The sequence below is a fragment of the Tursiops truncatus genome, chromosome 7 (assembly GCF_011762595.2).
Source record: "Tursiops truncatus isolate mTurTru1 chromosome 7, mTurTru1.mat.Y, whole genome shotgun sequence".
In the NCBI taxonomy this organism is placed as follows: domain Eukaryota; kingdom Metazoa; phylum Chordata; class Mammalia; order Artiodactyla; family Delphinidae; genus Tursiops; species Tursiops truncatus.
The window spans coordinates 42,181,598-42,201,422 of record NC_047040.1 but is presented as its reverse complement, the minus strand read 5'-3'; the positions used below and the strand labels follow the sequence as shown (position 1 = coordinate 42,201,422).

At 36.7% G+C, this 19,825-nt stretch overlaps 1 protein-coding gene and 1 long non-coding RNA gene across 3 annotated transcripts in view; one reads left to right on the top strand and one right to left on the bottom strand.

Annotated features, from left to right (window-relative positions):
• The window catches only part of LOC141279066 (uncharacterized), a 43,353-nt gene extending 40,944 nt beyond the window's left edge, over window positions 1–2,409 (top strand). The window contains exon 4 of the long non-coding RNA XR_012332818.1: window positions 2,352–2,409. This is a non-coding gene — a long non-coding RNA (uncharacterized lncRNA). The remainder of the gene's footprint in view (window positions 1–2,351) is intronic.
• The window catches only part of TMEFF2 (transmembrane protein with EGF like and two follistatin like domains 2), a 250,068-nt gene that overhangs the window by 95,483 nt on the left and 134,760 nt on the right, over window positions 1–19,825 (bottom strand). The window lies entirely within an intron of this gene.

The window sequence follows — 19,825 nt, the reverse complement described above, 5'->3', positions numbered from 1 at the left end:
TTTCTCTGGTCTTTTCTCTCTCTCTTCTCCTTCTTGGACCCCTATAATGTGAATGTTGTTGTGTTTAATGTTGTCCCAGAGGTCTCTTAGGCTGTCTTTATTTCTTTTCATTCTTTTTTCTTTATTCTGTTCCACAGCAGTGAATTCCACCATTCTGTCTTCCAGGTCACTTATCCGTTCTTCTGCTTCAGTTGTTCTGCTATTGATTCCTTCTAGTGTAGTTTTCATTTCAGTTATGGTTCATCTCTCTTTGTTTGTTCTTTAATTCTTCTAGGTCTTTGTTGAACATTTCTTGCATCTTCTCAATCTTTGCCTCCCTTCTTTTTCCGAGGTCCTGGATCATCTTCACCACCATTATTCTGAATTCTTTTTCTGGAAGGTTGCCTATCTCCACTTCATTTAGTTGTTTTTCTGGGGTTTTATCTTGTTCCTTCATCTGGTACATAGCCCTCTGCCTTTTCATCTTGTCTATCTTTCTGTGAATGTGGGTTTTGTTCCAGAGGCTGCAGGATTGTATTTCTTCTTGCTTCTGCTGTCTGCCCTCTGGTGGATGAGACTATCTTAGAGGCTTGTGTAAGTTTCCTGATGGGAGGGACTGGTGGTGGGTAGAGCTGACTGTTGCTCTTGTGGGGTAGAGCTCAATAAAACTTTAATTCTCTTGACTGCTGATGGGTGGGGCTGGGTTCCCTCCCTGTTGGTTGTTTGTCATCAGGCAACCCAACTCTGCAGCCTACCTGGGCTGTTTGGTGGGGCTAATGACAGACTCTGGTAGGGCTCACACCAAGGAGTGCTTCCCAGAACTTCTGCTTCCAGTGTCCTTGTCCCCGTGGTGAGCCATAGCCACTCCCTGCCTCTGCAGGAGACCCTCCAACACTAGCAGGTAGGTCTGGTTCAGTCTCCTATGGAGTCACTGCTCCTTCCCTCTGGGTCCTGATGCGCACACTACTTTGTGTGTGCCCTCCAAGCATGAAGTCTCTGTTTCCCCCAGTCCTGTCAAAGCCCTGCAATCAAATCCCACTAGGCTTCAAAGTTTGATTCTCTAGGAATTCCTCCTCCCGTCGCCGGACCCCCAGGTTGGGAAGTTGAGGCTTATTTAAACAGATGCTTTGGAGACGTAAGAAGAATTTCTGAGATAAGCTAGGACACATCTTACAGGTCACCAACAATGAGAGAACGAGTGACATTCCTCCAAATCACAGTATCAGCAATAAATTATAATATAGGCAAGAGAAACACTTTTGAGATACAAGTTTTTAAATAAGAAATTCAAAGAAAACTGAGGTTAATGACAATAGTTATTATGTATCTTCCACACACCCTCATATAATAGATGTTCAAATTCTCCTTATATGGACGAGAACGTGGAGACTCAGATAGGTTAAGGAACTTGCTGAGGGCCACACAGGAGTAAATGGCAGCACCAAAATTTAAGGCAGTCTGACTTCAGCATCTGCTCTGAGCTCTTAATTAGATGGCTTTTAAGCACAAGAGACCCTCGTTCAGGTTTGTTTTACACAGTCTATGCTGTTTCAAGACATGAAGCTGCCTCATTATATAAATCTGTCCATATACTTGTCCATCCATCCATCCATCTATCAAAGCATGTCTTTGTCTATTAAAATATGATCAGCAGGATTTGAATTCTTTGTTCAAGGCTGATGAGTAAAGTGAGAATGATGTGTTAGACTCTGACTGATACAGTGTGATCAACACACATGTGATTTAGGTACAATTCAATGGCAAATTGAGCATCTGCCCTGGTGGGCCTTTTTGTTAGGCAGTGAGAATTCTCTTCTTGTGAAAGGAATTTGCTAACAGAATGAGTTTTACTAGTTTGTTCCGCTTTCCTCTTTTAAAAAGAAGAAAAAAGTTTTCTTTTTTAAAAACATGATTTTGAGATTTAAAAATAAGAACTGATAAATGTTTCTTATTTAAAGTCTACAATGAATCTTAGAATTCCATCTAAAATATGAAAAACACTATCTCAAATACAGTTTTAAGTATAATTCCTCAAATCTAAAATTAGGTCACTACAAGTAGTCAGAGATTGAGCTAAAAAAGACATTCATTTCCTTGCCCTTTCACCCTCCCCCTCATCCCTCCATGGGAGAAAAAAAATTCACTAGTATGTTGCACATTGCACATCTCTTTTCCTTTTACTAGTCCCTATATTTGTAGGCATCATATGGAAAATCAACTCCTGCTTTATTCTTGTAAGCTTGGTTTTATCTTCCTAAATATATCCTTCTTGTCAGAAGCCAATCAAGCATTTTGTTCTCCCTGTTTATAAATTGTTCTACTTATACTTTTGGTTCTGATTATCTCTGTTTCTTTTCTCGCCTTTGTCGTAGGCACTGTGGAACTGGAGATCTGGAAGCCCCACTAGCTGTCCTCTCAACTTTTTGATCCTCAGGTAAGTCAACCTAACTCATGTTAGCTGTGAAGAGGAGGCAAGGAGAGTGACACAGCCAGCACTCAGAGAGCTGACCAGAGGCCCTGAAGGAGATGGCTTATCCTACTTTTCACTGGGTGAAGCATGGATGAGTGGGTGAACTCACCTGCAGCTGCATTGCCAGGGCCACGCTGTTGCAAGGCCTTTGAGGATGAGCAGGTTAGAAGCTTGGTCAATGTTTTAGTCATGGGTTTAGTCAATGGGCTGCTCTAACAAAAATAGCATAAACTGGGTGGCTTATAACAACAGAAATTTATTTCTCACAGCTCTGGAGGCTGGGAAGTCCCACATCGTGGCCGCAGCAGATTTGGTATCTGGTGAGAGCCACTTTCTCATGGACGGCCGTCTTTTTGCTATAATGTCACATAGCAGAAGGGGTGCACTAGCTCTCTATGGTCTCTGATTAGGACACTAATCCCATTCTTGAGGGCTTCACCCTTATGATCTAATCATTTCCAAAGACCTCTTAACACCATCATCACCTTGGGGTTTCAACATATGAATTTTGCAGGGGGATGCAAACATTCAGACTATAGCAGTCAGTTATCATTTGCCAACCTGTGTCTCTGCCTTGTTTAACAACTCAGTTTCTCCACTACTTGTGATCAAGAGTCTTTCTCACTACAAATCTATCTTTTCTCACTGATGTTGGATTCATCAGTTATGGTACGATGTTATGCTGCAGCAACAAACAACCTTTACATCTCAGTGGCTTAAAACAACAGAGATCTATTTCTTATTCATGCTACCTGTCACCCAAGGACCCAGGATGACAAAGCAGGCGCCTACTTGAACAGTGCCAGTTACTGTGCCAGAAAGAGGAAAGAACACTGCAGAGTCGTGTATTGGCAATCAAATATTCAGCCCCAGGTCAGGGTCTTGAACTAGTTACATGAGCTTCCCCAACTTCAAGGGAGCCAAAAGTACAATCTGTAATGTAGACCTATTTCCCTTACTCTGGAGGTGGGAAATCAGAAATGTTCAGTGAGCAGCAGGGCAGTAATTTTATCTTTTAATTAAACAAATAGAGGATAGCAGTTCTTCAGGGTTTTTTTTTCCCCCTTTGGTCTCTTTCTAATTTATTGTCTCTTAATTAAAATATCCTAATATCTTTCTATTTTCCATTACTTAGTTTGCCCTTTCTTTCCAGTCTCATGTTATTTTCAGTAAATATTTTGTGTCCTTTTGCCCAGCAATCTAACTTTTTGCTGCCCAGTGTCTATTCTCATTCCTCAGCCCCAAATCCATTTTCTTTATTAGATTCCTCTGAACTCCTGCAGCTCTTTTTGTCTGTACCACACAACTTAACCTTTAATTATTTGCCTACTGGGCATTGCAATTGGTTCTGCCTTTTGTCAGCTGAAGCAGAACATAACTTTCTCTCACCACCTCCCTCCCCTACTCCAAATTGACTCTACCTCCCAACCCCTATTTCCAAAGTTGTTCCATTATTCTTCCCAGCACTCAGCCTCAAAATCTTCATTTCTCTCTGACTCTTTTTCTAATGTCTTGCTTCTCATAATTGTGCAGTTGCCAAATGCTTCCCCATGCACCCATTGTGCTCGTGTGGATCAAATGACATAGTGAAAGTGAGAAGCATGTTGCAGGCTCTACGTCAAGGGGATAGTGCTCTCTCTTCCTTTAACTACTTTTCATTCCCTCCTTCATTTATTTATTCATCATTCATTTATGCATGCACTTATACTGGACCTAAGTGCTTCCTTGGAACTGTGCTTGTTACCGAGGGAGCCACAAATTAAATATAAGTCTCTGCTCTCCAGGAGGCTACTTTCTGGTTGAAGAAATCTCGTATCCATATTTCTGGGGTAACTAGGTACTGATAGGATTGAAACGAGGGAAAATGCTCTGAGATCTGGAGAAGGGGGCAATGATGATGTTCTGGAAGGGTCTAGTAAGCCTCCAGCAGATGGCAGATGACTAAATCAATTACTCGCAGATGAAAACATCTGGAGGCCTCTCAGCATACTTAGAATAAAAACAGCTCACTCCATTAAAGGTTACTAGAATCTTCATGATCAAGGACCTTTTCAATTTCATCTAAGGCTTTCTTATTTTTGGGGCTCTAGCCACACTAATCTTCTGCCAGTTCCTTCAGCACACCAAGCTTGTCAGCATTATTGTATCTTTGGACCAGAGGTTCTCTGCTCAGAATTCCTTTTCTACAGATCTTTGTATGGCTGGTCCTTGCTTGCTGTTTGACTCCAATGGCAATCCTCAGAGAGGCATTTCCTAAATACCCGATCTTAAATAGCATCCCCCTTTCCCAGGACGTTGTTGTTCAGAACTCTTGTATTTTAAAAAAAAAAAAAAACTTATCTGGAAGCGTCTTACTTGCTCACTTGTTTATTTCTATATCACCTATCTCCCCCTCCTCTTCTCAGGATGTCTATGTCACCATCTTGAACCAGAACCTCCCCAGGATGTAAGCTCTTTGCAGGTGTGGACCTGGTCTGTGTTATACACTGTATCGCCAAGGCTGAGACAGAGCGTGACACATCACATGTACTAACTAAATATACACTGCTACTGTACAGCTTCCTTGGCTCCAATCTTTCTCTCTTTTAGCAACAATTACCAAACTTCATTACTGGGTTCTTTCTCCTTAATGCTCCTTTGACTGTGTAACGTGTTCTGGCCAGAAGGACCTATGTAGAAGGGAGGAATGCCACTTCCAAGACTGGCCGATAAAAACTCCCATGTATGATCATTCCTTCTCTTTTGTTTTCTATTAAGTAAATGAATAGGACCTTAATGATTTAGGGAATGTCAGGCCCATGATATGGAAAGAGATATGGTTCCTAACAAACCATGTGTAAGATTACCTGATTAGGAACACTTGCCTTGAACTGTGATGAGAACAAGAAATAAATGTGTGTGTGTGTGTGTGTGTGTGTGTGTGTGTGTGCGCGCATGTGTTATACCTCTGAAAATTTAGCATTTATCTGTTTTAACATTTAGTGTTACTTATCCTAATGTACTTGACAACTAAGTCTTCAATCATTTGGTTACAGGTACCTTTCTAGCTCTTCAGGTACTACACACATTCTCAGTCATAAGCTATTCCTTTCTTTAACTACCTTAATTCTACCTTAATATCTTCCCTCTAGTGTTAAACAAAGAAAGTGCATGGACGTTGGAATTACCTTAGAAAAATCTGAGGTTGAATTCAAGAATTGCCCCTACCTAGCAACATACACTTGTCATGTTATTAACCTCCCCAAAACCAGTTCCATCCTGTGTATAAATAGAGGAAAATAATACCTAGCTCACCACACTGTTGTGAAGAATGAAATAAGATGGTGTACTTGACTTCCATGCTAATTAAACATGCCTTTCTTTATCTGTTTCCCCTTCTCTATACCTGTAAAACTCCTCTGAGTCTTGTAAGTTCTCCACTGTTCCCAAAGTTGGCCTCTGGGTTCGAAGCTTGACTTTGACCCTTGCTAGACAAGTAAACTTAGACAAGTTAATTAACACCTTTGTACCTAAGTTCCAGCCTATTTAAACCTGGAATCATCCTAGTACCTAACTTTTAGTGTTCCAGTTAATGTTAAATGAATTAATGAATGCAAAACCCTTGGAGGAGAGCAGGGCACAAAGTAAGTGTTCACTAGTGCTTAGTGGTTATTTTAAAATTATTCTTTCAAAACTCGAACCTAATTATCCCAGCTCATGCTGACACTGCTCTTCTCTATAGTAAAGATACTTGTGTCCATTGTATTACTTCCCATTAAAAAGAAAATCTTCTTGACTAGTAACTTTGCAGGCTATAGTTTTCAATATCCATAGTTCTCTACAATGATCCTAACAGCCAATGTTAGGCAGCATAAATAGAATTAAACTAAATTCCATTTTAAAAAATGCATGCTGCAACCAAAAGACATAGACTGGCTGAATGGATACAAAAACAAGACCTGTATATATGCTGGCTAAAAGAGACCCACTTCAGACCTAGAGACACATACAGACTGAAAGTGAGGGGATGGAAAAAGATATTCCATGCAAATGGAAATCAAAAGAAAGCTGGAGTAGCAATTCTCATATCAGACAAAATAGACTTTAAAGCAAAGACTATTACAAGAGACAAAGAAGGACACTACATAATGATCAAGGGATCAATCCAAGAAGATATAACAATTGTAAATATTTATGCACCCAACATAGGAGCACCTCAACACACAAGGCAAATACTAACAGCCATAAAAGGGGAAATCGAGGGTAACACAATCATAGTAGGGGACTTTAACACCCCACTTTCACCAATGGACAGATCATCCAAAATGAAAATAAATAAGGAAACACAAGCTTTAAATGATACATTAAACAAGATGGACTTAATTGATATTTATAGGACAGTCTATCCCAAAACAACAGAATACACTTTCTTCTCAAGTGTTCATGGAACATTCTCCAGGATGGATCATATCTTGGGTTGCAAGTCAAGCCTTGGTAAATTTAAGAAAATTGAAATCGTACCAAGTATCTTTTCTGAGCACCATGCCATGAGACTAGATATCAATTACAGGAAAAAATCTGTAAAAATACAAACGCATGGAGGCTAAACAATACACTACTTAATAATGAAGGGATCACTGAAAAAATCGAAGAGGAAATCAAAAAATACCTAGAAACAAATGACAATGAAAACACGACGACCCAAAACCTACGGGATGCAGCGAAAGCGGTTCTAAGAGGGACGTTCGTAGCAATACACTCCTACCTCAAGAAACAAGAAACATCTCAAATAAACAACCTAACCTTACACCTAAAGCAATTAGAGAAAGAAGAACAAAAAACTCCCAAAGTTAGCAGAAGGGAAGAAATCGTAAAGATCAGATCAGAAATAAATGAAAAAGAAATGAAGTAAACGATAGCAAAATTAATAAAACTAAAAGCTGGTTCTTTGAGAAGATAAACAAAATTGATAAACCATTAGGCAGACTCATCAAGAAAAAAAGGGAGAAGACTCAAATCAATAGAATTAGAAATGAAAAAGGGGAAGTAACAACTGACACTGCAGAAATACAAAGGATCATGTGAGATTACTACAAGCGACTATATGCCAATAAAATGGACAACCGGGAAGAAATGGACAAATTATGAGAAATACACAACCTTCTGAGACTGAACCAGGAAGAAATAGAAAATATGAACCAATCACAAAGACTGAAATTGAAACTGTGATTAAAAATTTTCCAGCAAACAAAAGCCAAGGACCAGATGGCTTCACAGGTGAATTATATCAAACATTTAGAGAAGAGCTAACACCTATCATTCTCAAACTCTTCCAAAATATAGCAGAGGGAGGAACACTCCCAAACTCACTGTACGAGGCCACCATCACCCTGATACCAAAACCAGAAAAAGATGTCACAAAAAAAGAAAACTACAGGCCAATATCACTGATGAACATAGATGCAAAAATCCTCAACAAAATACTAGCAAACACAATCCAGCAGCACATTAAAAGGATCAGACACCATGATCAAATGGGGTTTATCCCAGGAATGCAAGGATTCTTCAATACATGCAAATCAATCAAAGTGATACACCATATTAAAAAATAGAAGGAGAAATCCATATGATCATCTCAATAGATGCAGAGAAAGCTTTTGAAAAAATTCAACACCCATTTATGATAAAAACCCTCCAGAAAGTAGACACAGAGGGAACTTTCCTCAACATAATAAAGGCCATATATGACAAACCCACAGCCAACATCATCCTCAATGGTGAAAAACAGAAACGATTTCCACTAAGATCAGGAAAAAGACAAGGTTACCCACTCTTACCTGTATTATTCAACATAATTTTGGAACTTTTAGCCACAGCAATCAGAGAAGAAAAATAAAAGGAATCCAAATTGGAAAAGAAGAAGTAAAGCTGTCAATGTTTGCAGATGACATGATTCTATACATAGAGAATCCTAAAGATGCTATGAGAAAACTACTAGAGCTAATCAATGAATTGGTAAAGTAGCAGGATACAAAATTAATGCATAGAAATCTCTGGCATTCCTATACACTAATGATGAAAAATCTGAAAGTGAAATCAAGAAAACACTCCCATTTACCATTGCAATAAAAAGAATAAAATATCTAGGAATAAACCTACCTAAGGAGACTAAAGACCTGTATGCAGAAAATTATAAGACACTGATGAAAGAAATTAAAGACTATACAAATAGATGGAGAGATATACCATGTTCTTGGATTGGAAGAATCAACATTGTGAAAATGACTATACTACACAAAGCAATCTACAGATTCAATGCAATCCTATCAAACTACCACTGGCATTTTTCACAGAACTAGAACAAAAAGTTTCACAATTTGTATGGAAACACAAAAGACCCCGAATAGCCAAAGCAACCTTGAGAAAGAAAAACGGAGCTGGAGGAATCAGGCTCCCTGAATTCAGACTATACTACAAAGCTACAGTAATCAAGACAGTAGGGTACTGGCACAAAAACAGAAATATAGATCAATGGAACAGGAGAGAAAGCCCAGAGATAAACTGACGCACATATGGTGATCTTACCTTTGATAAAGGAGGCAAGAATATACAATGGAGAAAATACAGCCTCTTCAATAAGTAGTGCCAGGAAAACTGGACAGCTACATGTAAAAGAATGAAATTAGAACACTCCCTAACACCACCCACAAACATAAACTCAAAATGGATTAAGGACATAAATGTAAGGCCAGACACTATCAAACTCTTAGAGGAAAACATAGGCAGAACACTCTATGACATAAATCACAGTAAGATCCTTTTTGACCCACCTCCTAGAGAAATGGAAATAAAAGCAAAAATAAACACATGGGACCTAATGAAACTCAAAAGCTTTTGCACACCAAAGAAACCATAAACAAGACAAAAATACAACCCTCAGAATAGGAGAAAATATTTGCAAATGAAGCAACTGACAAAGGATTAATCTCCAAAACTTACATGCAGCTCAGTATCAAAAAAACAAACAACCCAATCCAAAAATGGGCGGAAGACCCAAATAGACATTTCTCCAAGGAAGATATACAGATTGCCAAGAAACACATGAAAGAATGCTCAACATCATTAATCATCAGAGAAATGCATATCAAAGCTACAATGCGATATCATCTCACACCGGTCAGAATGGCCATCATCAAAAAATCTACAAACAATAAATGCTGGAGAGGGTGTGGAGAAAAGGGAACCCTCATACACTGTTGGTGGGAATGTAAATTGATACAGCCACTATGGAGAACAGTATGGAGGTTCCTTAAAAAACTACAAATAGAACTACCATATGACCCAGCAATCCCACTACTGGGCATATACCCTGAGAAAACCATAATTCAAAAACAGTTATGTACCACAATGTTCATTGCAGCTCTTTTTACAATAGCCAGGACATGGAAGCAACCTAAGTGTCCATCGACAGATGAATGGATAAAGAAGATGTGGCACATATGTACAATGGAATATTGCTCAGCCATAAAAAGAAACGAAATTCAGTTATTTGTAGTGAGGTGGATTGACCTAGAGTCTGTCATACAGAGTGAAGTAAGTCAGAAAGAGAAAAACAAATACTGTATGCTAACACATAGATATGGAATCTAAAAAAAAGAAAATATGGTCATGAAGAACCTAGGGGCAAGACGGGAATAAAGACAGACCTACTAGAGAATGGACTTGAGGATACGGGGAGGGGGAAGGGTAAGCTGGGACAAAGAGAGTGGTAGTGTATATATGGACATATATACACTACCAAATGTAAAATAGCTAGTGGGAAGCATTCGCATAGCACAGGGAGATCAGCTTGATGCTTTGTGACCAGCCAGAAGGGTGGGATAGGGAGGGTGCGAGGGAGGGAGACACAAGAGGGAAGAGATATGGGGATATATGTGTATGTATAACTGATTCACCTTGTTATAAAGCAGAAACTAACACACCATTGTAAAGCAATTATACTTCAATAAAAACGTTAAAAAAAGAAGAAAAGAAAATGCGAGCCTACTGACCCTGTGCACCGTACTTTATTACAATGTGTTGTTTCATCCTTAGTGCAAAGATTTTTTTCTCTTTTAACACTACGGTACAAGATATTAATTTGAAACTATACTTTGATTTGGGACAAACAAAATTTGGGGGAAAAAGGTGCAATCAATGAATAAGTGGGTTAAAATTCCCAGAAGCTTGATTATACTAATAAAGGGCTACAAATCCCATTATGAAGATTTAAAAAATATATAGTCAAATATATCTAGCAAATTATTGGTTTTATATTGATTATCTGAGGAAAAATAGAAAAAGCAGAATTGATAGTAGGAAGTCTTATAAGCAACTGTATATCTTAAGTCACATTTCGTATTCTAAACCCATAATCATAATTGTTAGGCTCTATATTATGATATATTGCTATTGTTTTGCATATTTTTATCTTTGCTTCTCATTTCTACTTATAATCTTTTAACTAAATATGATCAAAGGTAGAATATTTGTCATAAAAATCTGATCAATGTTTTCCCACTTGGCATGAACTTGTGTAACAACCACATCTTTTATTCTTAATTAATAGTAAAATAAAGTATTTACAGAAAACAATGATATAAGGAAATGACACTTTATTGTCACAAACCAAGTCATCTGATTTCCAATTTTTTCATAAATGGCTTATAGTAAATCAGAGAATTGTTCAAGAAACACTCTTCTAGGACCATCTGAAGACCTGGCACTCTTCCTTTCTCTGCTGCTTGAACAAATGATTTTTCTCTCAACAACTGCTTAGTTTTGTTATCTGTACTTGGGAACTATAATCCTAGAAACTCATATGAAATATTTTAGGAGTTCTGCCTAATCTCTGCCTGAGATAATAATTAAGAGAAAAAGACTAACAGACACATTGGCCATCGATCTTGTTTTAACCCTGCACCGAATCAGATACCATAACAATAACATATCCGGATATCATTATTCAGGTCTTACAGAGAATCACGTCTACAGATATAATCTCACAACTTTAGAATTTTATCATTAATATATTACATTAAGATCCAATATAAGTAATTTTGTATAATTTATAAGGGAGTTATCAAGGATGTTGTATTTTATTTTGTTCAAAATGTTATTAAGGTCATGGAGTATAAATCCTTGTGGAGTTCAGAACTTCTTAAACTATCTTTTGATGAACTAGTATCTTTTCTAATTACATCATGAGAATTATTCTTTTTCTTCCTTACCTTGAATCAGGGATACGCAGAAATATGGTTTTAGCATATTCTCTTAGTTTGATTTTTCTTTAAAATTACTTTTTCTATCCTACTTTTCTCCTTCTTTCTTCTCCTCAACATTGTTTTATTATTAAATTCTTGAATTTTTTCTCTTATTTAAATAACTTCATTGTATTTCTACCTTTTGCCACCACTGATTCATATCCTTTGAAGAGCCTCCTGTTTTCTGAGCTTTCTAAAGAGATGATTAGCCAGTACGAAAATCTTATTTCTGCATGAGGGTTAAAATACAGAGTTGTAAATGCTACCTTCTGGACACAATAGACCATCTTTTCTAATTTAAAACTAACAGTAAAAATTTTAGGTTGAAAAGGAAAGAGGAACAATGCCACTGGGGCCACTGGGGATGCTTGTGAAGTAGGTCTATATAGCTCACAGTAATTCTGTTCCTATCTTAGGTGATGTTTGGATTCAAAAGAACCATGGACATTATCTAGACCAACACCCTTATTTCCTATATTTTACCTATGAGAAAATGGAGTTTATTCTGGCATAAGGATATACATATACATCAATGGAATAAAATGAGAACTCAAAAATAAACGCGCACATACAGGGTCAATTGATTTTCTACAAGGGTGCCAAGAAAATTCAATGGAGAAAGGATAGTTTTTTCAATAAATGGTGTTGAAATAACTGATTATCTACAAGTAAAAAAATGATTCTTGACCCTTTCCTCCCTCCATATAAAAAATTAACTCAAAATGAATCAGAGACCTAAATATAAGAGCCAAAGCTATAAATCCCTTAGGAGAAAATATAGGAGTAAATCTTTTTGACCTTGGGTTAAGCAAAACCTTCCTAGTTGTGACACCAAAAACACAAGTGACGAAAGACAGACAAATTGAAATTCATCAAAATTAAAAACTTTTGTGTTTTGAAAGGTATCGCCACAAAAATGAAAAGACAACTCCACAGAATGGAGAAACTATTTTCATATCATATATATTTGGTAAGAGGCTTATACCTACAATTAAAAAAAAAACTCCTACAACTTAGTGATAAATACCTCAATTAAAAAATGGGTAAAAATCTGAAGAGATGTTTATCCAAAGACATACAAATGATCAGTAAGCACACTGAAAAGAGACTCAACACAATTAGCCATCTGGAAAATGTTAATCAAAACCACTATCAGAGACCACTTTATACCCACTTGGATTGTATTATTCAAAAAGATGGTAATAATAAGTGTTGGCAAGGATGTGGAGAAATTTGGATCCTCATACATTGCTGCTAGAAATATAAATGGTGCAGCCACTTTGGAAAACTATCTGGTAGTGCCTCAAAAAGTTAATCATGAGGTTACCATTTAATCTAACAACTCTACTCCTAGGTATATACCAAGAGAAATAAAAACATATGTCCAAAATAAACTTGTACTTACACACATATACAAACACACAAATTTGTATACAAATGTTCATAACAGCGTTATTTATCAGAACCCAAAATTGGAAATAACCCAAATGTTCATCAACTAACTGATAAATGCATAAACAAAATGTGGTATATCTACACAATTAAATACTTTTCATCAATCAAAAAATGAAATACTGATACATGATACAATGAACCTTGAAAATATTCTAAGTGAAAGAAGCCCAGTCACAAAGGACAACCTGTTGAATGATTCCATTTATATGAAATATTGGAATAAAGAAATCTATAGAGACATAAAGTAGATTAGTTGTTGCCTAAGGATGGAGGAGGGAAACTTGGGGAGGAAATGGGAAGGGGCTGCTAAAGTGTACAAGTTTCTTTTTGAAGTGATAAAAATATTATGAAATTGATTGTGTTGATGGGTGCACAACTTGGTGACTATACTAAAAACAATTGAATTGTATACTTTAAATGAATGAGTTTTATGTGAATTGTACTACAAAATGGCTATAAATCTATCTGTCATCTAATTATCTATGTAATCTAATTCGTCTATAGGAAGAAAAAAAAAAACAGAGACCAAGGGAAATGATGTGATTTTATCCAAGATGAGACCTCACTTCTCTGAACCCAGTGGTCTTTCCACTATGTCATACCAACTCTTTTCTCTCTCTCTTTTTAAAATCTCTCTTGGGTAGCTTTGATGAGGTAGTGGCATAAATCACTTGAGCCCTTCTCTTTACTACATGTTGATTACCCTTAACCTTTCAGGGGTTTCATGTATTTTTTTTTTTTTGGCCACACTGTGCAGCTTGTGGAATCTTAGTTCCCCAACCAGGGATCAAACACATGTCCCATGCAGTGGAAGCATGGAGTCCTAACCACTGGACCGCCAGGGAATTCCCAGGGGCTTCATGTATTTATCTGTCAAATGAAGATAACATTACCTGCCCTAAGTACATCCTAGAGATATCAGAGGATCAAAGGAGAGGAGAAAGTAGGCTGAAAAGAATTAGGTTTTAATATGTTAGAAGGTTTCCCTTTTCATCTGGCTGTCCCTTAATGCCATGTGCATCTCAAAAGGGAAATATTTTCTCCAACAAAAGACAATTGTTAAAAGACTTATGAATTCAGTGTAAAACATACCATAACATATCTCCTAAGCATGTAATAATACACAAAAATGTCAGGTACAGATATACTGATCAATACAGGGCTTCTTTTAATGTATTTCCCCTCCCAAGTCTGACCATCCGATGTCACTGTAATGCAAGCATCTCTGTTGTATTCTCTTTTTCCCAAATCAACAAATCTTTTAGAGGAGGAAAAACATATTCAATTAAAATTAAACTGCATACTTCATTCAAATATAATATTTTTATTTCTTTGTCATAATTGATAATTTGATGTTATATTTGAATGTCTTAAAGTATCACCTTTATGTACATATCAATGTTTAAACAGAAATACATCACTAATTTCTGCTAAAGTGAAGATAATATTTTACTTCATTTCTTGCTTTTTCCTCAATTGTTGCACACTTCTCCCTGATATACATCTTTTAATATCTGCTGATTATAGGCATTTATGACTACTTGGAACCGAGCATTGCTTTTATTACCCTGAATAATACAATTTTGATTATAGAAAGCTCATTTTAGGATGAGTTCAGAGAACAGAGTAAACTATTATGTAAAGACTTTGAAAAGACTGCAATGAATAAAAAAGAGCTGTGGTAAACAAACTTCAGAAGATCACTCGTCCCAAGTGCATAGTCCTGAGTTCTTATGTTTCACTCAGAGCTTGGTAGTGAAGGGATGAATGGACCCACTCCTGATTACTTTTACTTTGCATTGGGGGGAAGCTAGAAAAAACAGATATTTGTTTCCTTTATTTATTTTCTTCTTTATACTATAATAAGCATTTAGTTCTTCAGCAGTATTGATTTTTTCAATTGGATGTTGCATATAATTTTACAATTTGTTCAATCACTTATTAGATATTACACATACTGCTTATAGGGGCATATTTCTGGAACAGACTGATGTGGGCTGCCGAGGACTGCTTGCTGATTTGTTGTTTAGATGAACCAACATATACAGTATATTACTATTTGGGAGTAAACCACTGAAGGCCAGGAGTGGTTTCTACCCAATTTAAAACACCTGTGGGTGGACAGTTTCTCAGTAAATAATGCTTATACCTCAGAAAGCTATTTATTATGAACGCTCTGGATACAGACAAAGGAAATGTTTTCAGTACACATACTGTCTAACCTCTTGGAGTTAACCAAGAAAAATGTCTAAGGTAGACTTAGAGGGGATTTAGGTTTTGGTAAATTCTTTAGATCGCAAATGTTAGGACACTGCCCTCAACTGCATGTGTCTTGAGAAAGGCAAAAATTTTGAAAGAATAATTAGAATTTGGGCCCACAGAAATTATGTTCAAATCTAAATATATTACTCATAAATTTGTTTAGCATTTGTAACAATCTCCAAGCACAACCTCAAGGTTAAGTAAAATTTTCAAGAGAGAGGCTTTGTTGATATATAAAATATGATTCGACTCATCAAAAATACATACACACACATGTGCATGTACACACACACATAGGAGGAAAACACACCTCAAAATTTTATGGTAATTATCTTGGAATGGTGGGATGACATTGTAATATTTCTAGGCTTTTGAAATTTCTATGATAAACATGTGCAACTTCTATAATCAGAAAAAGCCACAGCAAATTCCATTTTAATGTAACCATTAAAACATACATTAGATTGGAAAATAAGAGGCTTGGCATTATATTTTTAAGTGTTAAATAAAAAGATATAGCAGAGCATTGTACTAAGATAGGGATTAAAATCCACTGGCATATGGGCCATATTTATTTGCCATTTAATTTGCTGATTCTTCCCTCTTTCTTTGTATCTCATAATTTCTATTCTTGCAGCAAGAATATGCATTTGTAATAAACCTTCCTCTACCACTTGGAAAGGAGCATGTAGTCCATCAGCTATTCCCAAAGATACTAAGGAATGAAGTCCCACCTTTCTTAACAAATGGCTTACTGAGCAGTGCCCGTGCTCTTCTGGGTTCCCCAATGCTCCTCTGCCTTTTGCACAGCCCTTTGAAATATTGCTAGTAGTGGCACCAGCATTAAAGGAAGGGGGAGTATTATAATGGCCACTCTCCATGTTATGTGCCTCTTTTCTGGATAAAAATCTAAAGCCTATCACTAGTTATAAATATAAATAATGTTCATCCTGGTTCATAATCAGAGTTGCTATTGCCTTACTCAAAACAAGCAAATTGAAGTTGAAACAGCTCAAAGAACCAGGTTTTGGTGAAGATATGTCTCTTCTCTGCAACCTCATGGTTAAAAACCTTCTCAACCTAATTGGGCACACATATAGTCATAAGGATATACTCCATAGATAATAATTCAATACCTCTACAAAAAAACACATAAAACCCACACAGTCTGCCAAAAGTAAGGTGTATATATCTAATGGGAAAAAAATATTTCAAAGGACATCGTAGGTGATGTGAACCTGTTAGTGGTAGACTTTATCACAAAGAGGTTGTATTTTCTATTTCAACAACAAAAAAGTGTGAAATTCTGTACTGAATATATCCAACATGTTATACATGTATGATATACACCTAATGCATGCTACACACACACACACACATGCAGACACATAATTTATGTTATTAAACATATGAGAAGATACTGAGTGGTGGTTAAGAGCATGGTGTCTGGAGTCAGCCTGGCAGGGTTCAAATCCTAGCTCTTCCACTTACTCTTTGGCTTTGGGTGGTTTGCTTAACCTCTCTGTGTCTCCTTCCATGTAAAATGAGAATTATTAGTGTATCTAACTTCATAAGATTAGCAGGAGGATTAAATGGCTCCATGAATGTAAACAATACCATGGTACCTGCTGCATAGGAAACACATGCTTGTGAAAATTCTGTCATCTTTTGATGATTACAATGAGATTCATGTTTTTATCTCTGAGACTGGGATGTTATGTTGTGATGTTGGAACATGGAGCGTGTATTTCCTGGTTTTAAGGCACAGGAGTCTCTGACTCGGAATATACTAGAAACTGAGACTTAGAAAACTCAACACAAAATTGTCGGTGAGAGTTTGGTGAGTGAGCACCAGAAGTAAGGCAGGAGAAGCAGGGTATAGTCTACACAAGCAGGTAAAAGAGAAACAAGTAATGAAAACAGTTAAGTTAGTGGGAGAAATACAATCTATGCTTTGGAGTTTTGTTTCCTTTGTTCTGCCTTCAGGTAGTATTTCATTATTTTTATATAAAATCGAAGTTACCTGATTTCTAATGTCTGAGCTAAATAAAAATTGCAAAAACATATAAAACGTATTAAAGTTTTCAATACTTTATTCCTGTATTTTTCGATACTCTACACCAGATCCACATTTGCACCCATCACATCCTAATTAAGTTTCATTAATCATTGTGCGATAACTAGCACAGTTGAGGCATACATAATTACTGAGAAAAATTCAAAAGACTCTTCAGAACTTATGTGAAAATCCAATTCCTTTCTAAGTAAAGTAGCCCAGGACATAGAAGACCTGAGGTATGTCTTTGTTTGAAAGACCATGATTTATTTTCAAATTTCAGTTTTATTTAAAAAATCTTACTTTTCACAAAGCTCAACCCAAATTTGGAGGGTGGGTTAGTTGTATATTTTTTTGTTTGTCTCTTTTTGGAATGGCCTGCTGTGCATTTGAAGCGGCATCATTATTTATTCATCTTTCTAAGTAACACTTAAAGTGTTTAGATTCAGTTTGCAGACTTGGCTATTGGCAGAGGGAAGTCTGGGTCACAGACATGGCGTTTGTAGGCACAGACCATTGTACAGACCATGTTACAAATACTAGTCTTATTTATAATTGCACTTCTAAATTGTGTGAAATTTTTTAAAAGTACAAATTATTTTTTCTTGTTTAAGATAGGTGGATAAATACATAAAAGAAGGAAATAAAATCAACCTCAAATTTTTACATTAAGCCATAGATTTGCTAAAAATGTCAACATTTTTCTCTTGAAATTATGGGAGTGGGAAGAGGTGTGTTTCCCCAAATATACAGCAGAAGCTGTATATTGCCCTCTTCTCTGGAAAAAGTTTCTGGGCAAATGGAAGTATTAAAGGAAAGGGAGATGTCTTTACTCTTCAGACCCCATCTATACAAACAGACAATACTATGGCAGTTTTCACAGGCGACAACACTGTCTTCATGGTGAAGGAAAGGCAATTTGAGGGAGGCAGCATCCTAACTACGGGAGTCTTAGAACTGAGAAGGTTTTATCATAAAGCCTACAACCCACCCAAACCTTAGATTTTCTGGACTAGACAGACCTATTTTCTGTTTGTGTGTGTGTGTGTGTGTTTTATTCTGTCCATGAGTAAACTCACATTAGAAGCCAGTCCAAATTATGGTAACGGCTTTTACAGTTCTAAGGCAAGAGAGTAAAGGAAATCAATATAAAGAAAACACCGTAGGGGAAGACTGAATGAACTCGTAGTTCAGTAAAATTCTATGACTAATCAGCATCTTCTTTAGAGCCCACATACAACCCCAAATGATATTCTTTTTACTTAGTAGAAAACAGTTGGAAACTTTCCAGTTGCAACACAATCTTTTTTGTTCAATTGTCGACCAGTAGTAGTTTTAAAAAGAAATCATTTCTAAATCTTAAGACTCAGAGGTGTCTTATTTTTCTCTATCAAACTCATAACCCAATACTGAAGTCAGCAGGACCTAATGCCTAATTTGCTTATATGTATGGTGAAATCTAGTGCCAAGGATCATCCTTGACCGTTGCCCCACTTCAAATATTCATGATTCTCTACAGTCCAGAAAGCATTAAAGGTGGGAATGATGCCAGCAACACACAGTCTTCCTAGTGACAAGGAGCCTTCTTAGATCAAAGGAGTAAGATGTTAAAAGACTTCAAACTAAACTGTCTTTGTAAGAGAGGCTCACAAAAGTAATGCCAAATCTCACACCCTGTTTCAGTTATGGAACATCAATGAAATAAAGGAAAAAATAGATGCTCATTCATTTTCTCTTCTGAACTCTTTTTACTGAACTACTTTGCTTTTCTCCTTTCTTACCATTGCAGTCAAACACTAGGATGTGATGCACTAAAACTGGAAAACATTATTAATGCTTTCAAAGACAAAATGAATGACTACTGAGGAATTAATAGCATTTAAGCCAATATGATTTCGCTAATGGGGCCTAAGTGGCATGTTGAGAATAATACAAGAGCAAAGTTAAAATGGGCACAGGAGCTATAAAGCATACATATGAAGCAAATACACATAATGATTTAAGTTGTCCCTTTATGTCATTTGTCACCCAGCTGCATCTGCTCTTACACCTGTGCTCCCTTCCTTGATCTATCTTGATACCCTGGAAATGTTAGGCCTGCAGCCAATTTCATACCCAGTCATTTCTATGATCAGACCCAGCTATCAGCTTGCTCTTTTCTTATATTAAATCAAGTATCAACCCCAGGGCTCTGAACTACTTCTGACTGGCAGGACCAACAGAAAGTTCTAGGATAATTACTTCTTAGGACTAGTTCCCAGTGCAAAGAGTTACTACTGACCTACTTTGGACTTACTGAAATAATTTATCAGGTAAGATAAT